The following is a 10,851-nucleotide window of genomic DNA, read 5'->3' as shown; positions in this document are numbered from 1 at the left end:
CCGGGGCCTTGGTGTTATCAGCACCGCACTCTCCCGAGTGAGCCACGGGCCGGCCCACTGCAGGTTTATTTTTGATGACGTATGGACCCTGCTTCCCATTCACTCACCCCTCTTTGCACATACCAGACGTGACGCAACGTGCGATTAACTTGACTCTAGAAGACAATCTTCACCACTTATTGATTCTTTGACCCTGACAATTCACTTGTTCCCCCCCCCCTTTTTTTTTCCAATTGTTTTGTTTTTGGTGGCTGGCCAGTACGGGGATCCAAACCCACTCGCCCTTCCTGAGCCTGAGTTTTCTTGACTATAAATGGGATAATAGTATCTGCCCTGTTGCAACAATTCAGTAAGTCCATGAGAATGAAAGAGCCAGCACAGAGGCAGCCTTCACTATCAACTCGGTCTGAATCTTCCCCCACCCCACCCCACCCCAACTGGCTGGGACAGGGATGGAGCCCCGGCTCTCTGTGTTATCAGCACCACTGTCTAACATTCTTTTTTGTTTTTTTTTTTTGGCCTTTTTGAGACTGGACGCACCGCGCTCAGCCAGTGAGCGCACTGGCCATCCCTATATAGGATCCGAACCCACGGCGGGAGCACTGCTGTGCTCCCAGCGCCTCACTCTCTCGAGTGCGCCACGGGCTCGGCCCTCACTGTCTAACATTCTAACCAACTGAGCTAACCAGCCAGCACTGAATCTTTTTCTTTTAGTTGGGCAGGTGGCTGGAAGCAGGGGGTGAAAAGGAAAAAGACCCTTTGGGGAGTGCTGTTAGTATTCTGTTTCTTGATCTGCTTACCAGTTATGTGGGTATGTTCAATCTGTGAGAAGTCAGAGAGCTGTATTCCTGACAGGCACACCTTTCTGTGGGTATAGTAGACTTCAATCAAATGTTTTGCAAAACCACATTTTTAAAAGAAGAATAAGAAGAGAGAGGAGAAGGGAGAGAAGGAGACAGAACACTTGTCCTCAGAGAACCCTAAAGGCACAGGAGGAGGCAGGGCCCACTCTCAGGAATCTCAGGCTGCTGGGAAGACCGCACATTCGCCGGCCATGGCGTTGCTCACAATGGCAGAGAAGCAGAGGAGACTTTAGATGAAATGAGGATGAACGTTCTTCTTTGAGTAGGCACGTATTTATTATAATACGTTTTAGCACAAATATATAACAGATGCATCACACCCGTGATGTCATGGACACAGCAGGTTAAGACAAGGCCAAAGAAGGGCTCCGAACCGAGGAACATCAGGAAGCAGCAGAATTGCAGCCTGAAATCCTTGCCTCCTTGAGCTTTTCTCCTAGGCTAGCCACCATGGGGACAGGGAGAGCCTGCAGTGACCCAAGTGTCCCTGAAGTCTGTAGGTGTTAGATTTCTCCTCCTGCCTCCTCCCCAGCCCTGGACCCCAGGGTGAGGGGCAGTCTCCTAGATCATGAAGTCCAGCCAGGAACAGCCAGTCTGTCCCCCTGCCAAGGCACAGCCCAGGGCTGGCCATCTCCATTTGACAGGCAGGACAACTGTGAGCACAGGTCAGTTGTTGTCGTGTCATGTCCATGGCTCTGTCCACACTGCCGGCCCAGTCAGTGCCTCTCAACTTCCCTCCTAGCTACTGCCCCCCGTCTCCAGAAATGGTACCTTGCAGAGGCTAGAGAGCTGGCAGTGACACTTGGCACACTCTCTCCTGCCACTCCCCACATCAGTGGATTCCTAGTGGCTATGCGCAGTTAACATAAAGATCATAAGGTAGTGTTTGAATGACTTAAATTTGGGACCCATTGACCTATACTGAGTGGATATGAATGTCAGACTGACCTGACCCCTTATTCAACTACCTGGCCACCTGTTTTGTCCCCCAAGCCAAAGCCTACAGAGCTACTGTATTTGGTTTCTTACAGATCTCAGCAATAAGAGGCAGGATTTGGCTGAAAGAGTGAAAGATTTGGTCTCCCCAGCTTCTGTGAGACCCAGAGACCTAGAGAGGCAGGGGTCCCTCAGACCAGGAAGAGAGGCAGACCCAGTGTACATAGCAGTGGCCAGGCCCACCCTGTTGATGCCCATGTCACAGATGTAGTAATAGACCCTCAGGAAGATTTCACCAAGGAGCTACATGGGCCAGTTGCTCTCCAAGGGCAGGTACACAAGCTGAAACCCCATGAAGCGGTTAACCACACTGACCTGGAGGAAAAGGACTAAGGCTGTCAGCAGGCAAGTCTCACTGGGTTAAGGAAAGAACCTTAGCTCTGAAGTCAGAGGAGCCTGGGTTCAAATCCCAGCCCACCTCTGGCTAGCTGTGTGACATTGGGCAAGTCATTTGACCTCTCTGAGTTTCAGTTTTCTCATCAGTTGGGGGAGGAGGATAATGTGACCCATTGCTGAGTTCTGCATGATGAATACAAGTTAGACAGATGAATACAAGAGAGTGAGAAAAGAACATTTTTGGCAGATGGAACAGCACATGCAAAGAGCCTGAGGTGTGGAAGATGAAATGGTGAGGCCAGAGAGGCTACAGCGTAGGAGTGAGAGGGCCCACAGGGTGATGCAGAGGCCACCACCCCGAGCTGAGGCCTTGAGGCTTTTGTGATCACAACCCATGGTTAGAAATATATTTTACACAATAGCCCTATACATACAGAATAGAATATATAATTAAAACAAAGCCTTTTGCCCCCCCCCCAAAAAAAAATTCTCATGCATAGAACATAATATTTTCTATTCTATTACATTGTTTCTAAAGTGCTGGTTCCAATCTACTAAAGTGATTTTTTTTTTTTTTTTTAAGATGACCGGTAAGGGGATCTTAACCATTGACTTGCTGTTGTCAGCACCACGCTCTCCGAAGTGAGCTAACCGGCCCTCCCTATATAGGGATCCGAACCTGTGGCCTTGGTGTTATCAGCACAAACTCTCCCAAGTGAGCCATGGGTCAGCCCTTACTAAAGTGATTTTTACTGTGTGTGTTGCAAACTGCAATTTGAAAAGCACTGATCTATGTGGTATTTAGCACATGTGCACGTGCACGTGTGCACACACATGCACAATCTTGCACTCTTAGCTGTCATGTCACATATAAGCAATTGATCACAAATTCTTTGAGAGCAGTGTGGTGCCTCTTTCTTCCTCCGTGTCCCCTGGTGAGTGCACAAGGATGTTGCACGCATGTTTGTTAATAAGAGGCAGGATCAAAGTCTGGGAGAGAAGAAGGGGCAGCCCACCAACTTTGGAGGTTTGAATAACCTGAAGGGGACGTACTGACTACCATACCTCTTGCTTTGGCTTTAACCCTTCATCTTGGGCAAATGGACACCCCACAGGTAGTAAGTGCCAAGTCTCAGGTTTAAGAAGGGACTTGGGTGACCCACCTGTGGGAATGATGGTGGTACCTCCTTCCAGGACTATCGGGAGGATTTAAAGAGTCCTTAGCACAAGGCCAACACCAGAACTAACAACCCGTGCTTACAGAGTGCTAAACATGTGCCTGGCACTGTTCTAAACACTTGCTGTCTACCAATCCGTTACATCTTATAAGGACCTTGTAGGTAAACACTGTATTGTCCCTAGTTTACAGATGAGGAAATAGAAACTCAGAGAATCCAAGTGACTTGCCTAAGGTCACAAAGCTTACAAGTGTTAGAATAAAGATCCCAATGCAGGCAGACTGAATGTCAACAACTACACATACTACATGTCAGAAAATTCTAGATAAATGGGGGTTCCTCATATTATTTTTGTTGGAGAGGTTGATAAAATGATCTTTAAGATCTTTTCTAAATCTGACATCCTAGGACTCCAAGGGCTAGAAACTGGGTCTCCCCACACCTGTCACTACTGGGATATACCCTATCCCAGGTAGGAAAGGGGCATGGAAAAGAGAGAGAGAGACACAAGGATGAGGTTCACAGGACCCAACAGAGGGAATTTGATGCCACTGATGTTGAAGGTGATGGTGGGCAGGCTCCGGCCACTGCTGCAGTTGGTAACATATTAGAGGAAAAATAAGGCAGTCAGAATCTACTCCATCCAGGGCTCCCAGGATGGAAGTGGCCAGTCCCATAGCTCAGAAATCCATTCTGCCCCTAATTCTTCCCACCTGATCCCTCAACCTCCCAACCTCCCCTCCCCCTGTCACCACTGCAGATATATCCTCATTCCAGATTAAAATCCCAATGAAGACACCAAGATGGAGTCCGAGCAGGCAGAGCCATCTTGGACAGAAATATCAGGAAAGGGCTGTTGCAGGGAGAGCCTTTGATGGAGAGGGGTGCAGGGATGGCCGCTGGGCAAGGAGATCTCGGTGCATCTGGCAGGGAAATGACATGCAAACCTACAGAGGCCAGAATTTGGAAGGAGCCCCTCAGGTCAGTGCCCTTCAACTCCCCTAGTAACAGCAGGCTGGGGAGCTTACCTCTCCTGGGCTGTTCCCCGGGACCCCAGTGAGCTGCATCAGCTGATCAAAGATCTTCTGAGGGACAGTGATTAGGAAGGTGCCTGTGTCCAGGACGGTCAGGAAGTCCTGGGAGCACCAGACAGTGGCCCAGTCCCCTATGAACAACCTTCAGGAGGAGTTACCAGAGGTCAGAGGTCATGCCATCCCTTCCCCAGCCTCCACACAGGCTCTCTCTTAGAGCCTGGTCCAGTCTCCAGATCTGCCCTAGGCTGGGAAAAGCCCTCTATTCTTCCTAGAGGAAGCCCCCAGGCCTCCTCTACTAGTGGGAGGATGGGATTTGAGCCCAGCCACCCCTGGAAGGTGATCTGCTAGTCGTACTGGGCAACCACAGGGCTCCAGTAGAGCTCGCCTGTGTACAGCCAACTGTTCACGGCCCAAAAGTGTCTTCTTCCACAGTGGCAGCTTCCTGTTGGCTGTGAACCAAGACAGAGTAAGACTCAGGAGGAGACAGCTGCAGGGTGGCTGGCCCCAATTTCTGGGGTCCACTCTGAGTCAACCTAGCGGGCCTGTCCCCCTGTGTCATCCTTCTGCTTCTCTTGTACCCCCAGAGTCCCTGGCTTGGTGCTAGGCTTCAGGCCAGTTCTCCAGAAGCCCCTGTCCAGAAATGGACTGACAATTTGAGGAGCAGAGGAAGAAGCTACAGGCAGCAGGGGCATCTCACCTCCTGACATAAGAGCTGACCACAGGCTCGGGGATCAGGTTCCACTTAATAAGGCCGCCCATGACTGGGGCAGCCCCAGCTGCAGAGATGGAAGAGTAGGACAGGCTCACAATCCCATCGCCACAGTGAACTCTCTCTGAGGTGGTTCCCAGCTCTGTGTGGCTTAGGCTAAACTTCTGGCTGCTGATGGCCAAGCACTAGTTCTGCCCCCCAGAGAGGAGGCGAATGCTCTTGGGGGTTCAGGAGAACCAGGACCCAGCAGCCTCCCTCAGCAGAGAGGAAGCTAGACTCCCCCCCAGGGAGGAGCAGAGGACACGTTGGGCTGGAAGTGCATGTGCTTGACTGTCAGGAGCGAGATATGGACACTCCTTTTCTCCCTCTTCACTCCCACATTAGCCCCTCTTTGTCCCTGCAGTGACCTAGACCCCACCCTGGTCCCTGTGCTTCTCCTAAATGTTGAGATGAGGGCCACACTCGCTCCTGTGGCTCCTCCCGCCTGGTGCCCTCTCCTTTCCCCTCCCCTCATCCAATTCTGCTGGCTCCTCCCACCCTGCCTCCTCCGTGGAGCCCCCCTGAACACCCAGCCCTCTGAGGGGCCCCTTCTCCGATGCCATACTGGGTGCCCTGGAAACACACAGCTTGTAATGTTTGCTGCTGTCCCTCATGTTTGCACCTTGCCTTTCTGGGGAGATCATAAGCTTCAGGAGGGCAAGAATGCTGCCTTATTGCTCACTTGAGGGACTGCTTTCTCCCTCAAGCTCTGGGCACCCTCCTCATGGCTGAGCCACCCCTCTTCTGGGCTCTGAGTGGACACTCACAGCAGGCCAGGCATTCACAGGAGACAGAGGGCATCCCCAGGTTGGCCAAGCTCATGTCAAAGAGGATCATAAAGTTCTGAGGGAGGTCCCCAAACTGATCTGGCCACAGTAATACATTTGGGGGGAATATTCAGTCACTGAGGGAAAGGTGGTCCCCAGGCCCAGAGTGACCCCTAACCTCTTGGCCCAAACTTACAGCAGGTCCCACAGAGTCTGGCTCTGACCCTTACAGATGACCTCCCCACTGTCTTAAGTCTTTAAGGTAGCTACCCTCAGACTGGGGCTCTCTGAGGCCAGGGCTGTGAATTCCTCGTAACTTAATGCCAGCTTTGGTGACACAGTAGCAAATTAGCCACCCCTGTAAGGAGCTGGGTGGTGGCAGGCAGGTGGGCAGAGCCCGTCCCACTCTTTTTTTTTTTTTTTTAAAAGATGACCGGTAAGGGGATCTCAACCCTTGGCTTGGTGTTGTCAGCACCACGCCCAGCCAGTGAGCAAACCGGCCATCCCTATATGGGATCCGAACCCGTGGCCTTGGTGTTATCAGCACCGCACTCTACCGAGTGAGCCACGGGCCGGCCCCCGTCCCACTCTTGTCTGTTTAGTTGGCCAGGAGCTCATGGCTGATGGAGTTGGTTGAGATCATCGCTGGCCAGGTCAGGCAGGTGTTTGTTCAGGAAGTCGGAGAGTAGCCCCTTCTCCTACAATGTCTGCCTCATAGTCTTTTATTTCTTTAGCAGGAGGGTAGGAGTTAAGCTGATTTCTCTCATAGCTCAATTTCTGTTATATCCAGCCCACCACAAGTCAAGGCTTTCTCCAGCCAAGGTTAGCATGAGGCCAGAGACTGAGATGGGACATAGTTTTGTTGGCTTATTTCTTTTAGTCACCTTTTGCTGCCATCAAGGAGGGATTCAGTGGGGAGACAGGGTTGAGCTTGGGGGTACAAGAGGAGGATTTCTGAACTGCTGCAAAGCTGGGCCTGGATCCAGGGAAGGAAGAGACTCTTGAACTTCAGTATCTCTCAAGACCAGGCCTGAGGGACACTCCCTTTCCTCATCACCTCTTCCCCCCATGCCTGTCCACCCCCCTGACCCTGCCGCTGAGCAGCCCTCCAGAGAAGTGGAGGCCAGTGAGGGTGAGGAGCAGCCACTTGCTCATGGGCAGCTTCTGCCTCTTCTTCAAGGCTGCTCTGAGCTGGAGGGAGAGACCTCACTCCAGCCCCAGCCATGAACCCAGGAAGCAGCAGGTCAGGGTCAGGGTAGATGGACCTTTATCTGTGCACAAACATACATGCACATGCAGGCACAAGCTTGCATGGATATACCCTTGCATGTAGCCCACCAGCTGCACATGAGCTCCTGTGCCGCAGAGAGGCATCTGTGCATGTTTCCACAGCACAGCCGCACCTTCCTCGAAGACAGTGCAAAGGAAGACCTCCCGTGGTCTCTTCCCTCCCTTCCCTCCTCCTGCTCTACTTCCTCCCCACTGGAGAGGACTAGCAGGCTTGCCCAGGCCTCTGCCACCCCTGTTCCCTCTAAGCCTTCACTGAGTGACAGCCCAGGACCTCTTCCCATCGCTGTGTCTGGGCCTGGGTAAGGAAAGCAGCTACATGATGATTGTATTTCCCAAGGCAGAAATGAGGACAAGTGGTCCAACGTTAGCACGAGATATTGACATCAGGCCCGTCCATCATGGGGTCCCCCACGGATCTGCGCAGCCTCCCTCCATGTCTTCCCCAGAGAGCATGGCCTACTAGGAACCTCTGGGGACTCCCTCCTGTTCTTGACTAGTCTCCCCTTTAAGCCCCCACGCCTGGCCTAAAGGGCCCCAAAACCCATGCTCCTGTGCCCTGGTCCTTCTGAGACCCTGTGGGAGCTTTGTGGCAGCATCAGGAGACAGCACAGATAAGAGAGGCCATGGGGAGGGGTTGTTTGGGCTGAGCTAGACTTGGCCCCAGATTGGGTCTCTTAGGGTGTGGGAATGGGAAGTGCTGGGGTTTGGGGATTGGGTGGCGGAGGGGAGAGGCTGGTGTCCAGACTCGGGCACATCAAAGGCCAAAGAATCTAATCGCCAGGTCCCAGATAAGGAGCAGGAACCGGGCCTGATCCAAAAGCCCCAAACCAAACACTGATAATGGGCTCAGGAGGCTCTAGGCCCGGCCTTCACCTCTTCCGCTCCATGGCTCCTAATCAAGCTTCAGATGGATGTGGTTACAGTCCCAGACTCTGGAGCCAGAGCTGGCCCCAGCTTAGATCCTAGCCCCTCTAGTTCGGGTTCTGGAGAGGTGTGTCTGTGAGTGGCAGCGAGCAAACTGCCAGGGCTCTCCTTGTGCTCAGGGACACCTGAGGCAAGGTGGGGCCCATGGCCCAGGACAGGGAGCTGGGGATGGACAGCCTCCAGGGGGTACCCCTGGACAGGTATGGGCAGCCACACCAACTCTGACATCCTACCATCTGGAGGGCCTGGCTCCAAATGTCCATTGTACAGTTTGGGAAACTGAGGCCTGGAACAAGTAGGGGGACCCATAGTCTCAGGGAGTCTTCATGCACACTGAAGTAATGGGGAAGAGGAAGGATCCAGAGGCCTTGGACAATCCCCAAAGCCACCCCCATTGATTTCCTACCTGTAGATCCCCTTTTGCAGATTCTGAGAGTGTCTGTGAGGTGTCTGGCTGACTTTGGCTCTGGTTCCTGCCAAGTCAAGGGATCCTGCCTGGACCCTTCCCAGATTCTAGGAAGCTGAGGCTATGATCCTGAGGATCCAGAAGGATCTCTGAGGGTGTCACCTTTGTTTCTTGGCAGGAGAACACATCAACACTGCCAAGTGCTGGGCCCGAGGCTCCAATGGCTTGTCCTCCAGGGAGTCTGTCTCACATCAGCCAGGCTTTCTCTGCGATGACTTCCCCAGGCCCACTCTGGACATGAATACCTCCTCCCCCGCCCCCTAGTGTTGCTACCTCAACTCCCAAAGCCCTGGGATGGGGCTTAACATCCAGGCCACCCCTGGCCACAAGTCCGGCAGAGAGCAGAGGCCAAATTGCAGGCACAGGCATAATGAGGTGGGGCTCCCACAAGGCCTGGCCCGCAGGACTGCGAGGGTGGTGGAGCCCGCAGCTCTGAGTTTGCAATGCCTGAGGACCCTGCTGTTCAGACTCTGTCTACAGGGACGGGTCACAGCGTCAAGGGGCCTTAGCTCCAGTCTGTCTCTCTTCTTCCCACATTCCTTTCCCATTTCAGTAAATGTCATCCGTTCTGTGCATTGTCAGGCCCCAAACCTTAGAGCTGCTTAATCCCTCCTTTCTCTTTTCCTATGCCCTGCCCCTCCCCAATCATTTCCATTGCCAATGCCCTTTTGGGCCTACCTCCAGGATGCATCCCAATCTGTCTGCCTCTCTCCTTTTCCACAGCCACCATTCAGCTCCAAGCCACCATTGTCTCTTGTATAGCAGTAGCTTCCTATCTTAGTCAGTTTGGGCTGCTATAACAAATTTCCAAGGACTGGGGGCCTTAAACAATAAACATTACTTTCTCACAGTTCTGAAAGCTGGAAGTCTGAGATCAAGGCGCCAGTAGATCTGCCCATCTTCTTGTTGTAACCTCACTTGGTGGAGAGCAGAGAGAGCATCTCTCTCATGTCTCTTCCCACAAGGGCACTAATCCCATTCAGGAGGGCTTTACCCTCATGACTTAATTACCCCCCCCAAACACCCTGCCTCCTAACACCATCACATTGGGGGTGAGGATTTCAACATATGAATTTGGGGGGACACATTCAGTTCATATCTCCCAACAGGTCTCCCCACTTCTAACCCTTTTTTCTGCCCCCTGGTCTCCACACAGCAGCCAGAGCCATCCTGTTAAAACCTGTGTCAGATCTCATCTGCTCAGAACCCTCCAATAGCTTCCTATTGCCCTTAAAATAAAATCTGCTTGCCTCCCCTGGCCCACAGGCCATGCTTGTTTTGAATGCTCCCCATGCCCTCATCCCCAGCCTCTCCCCTCCTTCACCCTGCAACAGCTGCACTGGCCGCCTGTGACTCTTTGCTTTTCCTTGAACCCATTGAGCACATTCCTCCCACAGTGCTTTTGCATTTGCCATTCCCTCTGCTTGGAACTTTCTTCCCTCAGCTGTTCATTCAGCCTTCACCTTGCATGCAGTGTCGCCTCCAGTGTCGCCTCCCCAGAGAGGTCTTCCTTGGCATGCCCATCCCTGCTACTTAATCACAATACCCCTTTTGCATTTTCTTCAAAGTCATCTCTTCTCTGAACTTCACCTGTTAATTTGATATTTGATGGTTAATTGTCTCACCCTCAGTAGAATGTAAGTTCATGAGGTCAGGATTCTTATCTGTTCCCTTCACTACTGTGTTCCGAGCACTCAGCACAGTGACTGGCACATTAGCAGGTGCTCAGTAAATATTTGCTGAGTGAGTGATGAATGAATGCCCCACCCTGAGCCTCCTCACAGTCCACAGCCTGGCCCCTGCAGGCCACATGTAGGCAGGGAGCCCCGCTGCCCCATAGCCCATAAAGTGGAGTGGCCTCCACATTCCCAACCTCCCCTAATCTAGTTCTTTCCACCCCAGCCCCCCACCCCCTGCTTGTCTCCTCCCAGCAGCATAGTCCTTCTCCCAACCAGGCTAATTGCTAGACTCACCTGCCCCTTTTCTTCCCCAAATCCTCATCTTCATCATCCACCTCCTTCAGGAAGCTTCCCTATATCATCGGGCTATTTCTGGGACAACCATAACAAATCCGAGCTCAGGTGCTATGCCGAGCACCCACTGAGCATGTGCACTTTCTTATTAAACTCATAACAACGTTATGAGGTGTCGTTAGTTTCCCATAAAAGATGAGGAAACAGGTTCAGAGAGGTTGAGCGATCTGCCTAAGGTCACATAACTCTCAAGTGGCAGAAACACGTGTCCCATAA

Source organism: Galeopterus variegatus, unplaced genomic scaffold, assembly GCF_000696425.1.
Source record: "Galeopterus variegatus unplaced genomic scaffold, G_variegatus-3.0.2 Scaffold452, whole genome shotgun sequence".
NCBI lineage: Eukaryota > Metazoa > Chordata > Mammalia > Dermoptera > Cynocephalidae > Galeopterus > Galeopterus variegatus.
This window is presented reverse-complemented; position numbering follows the sequence as displayed.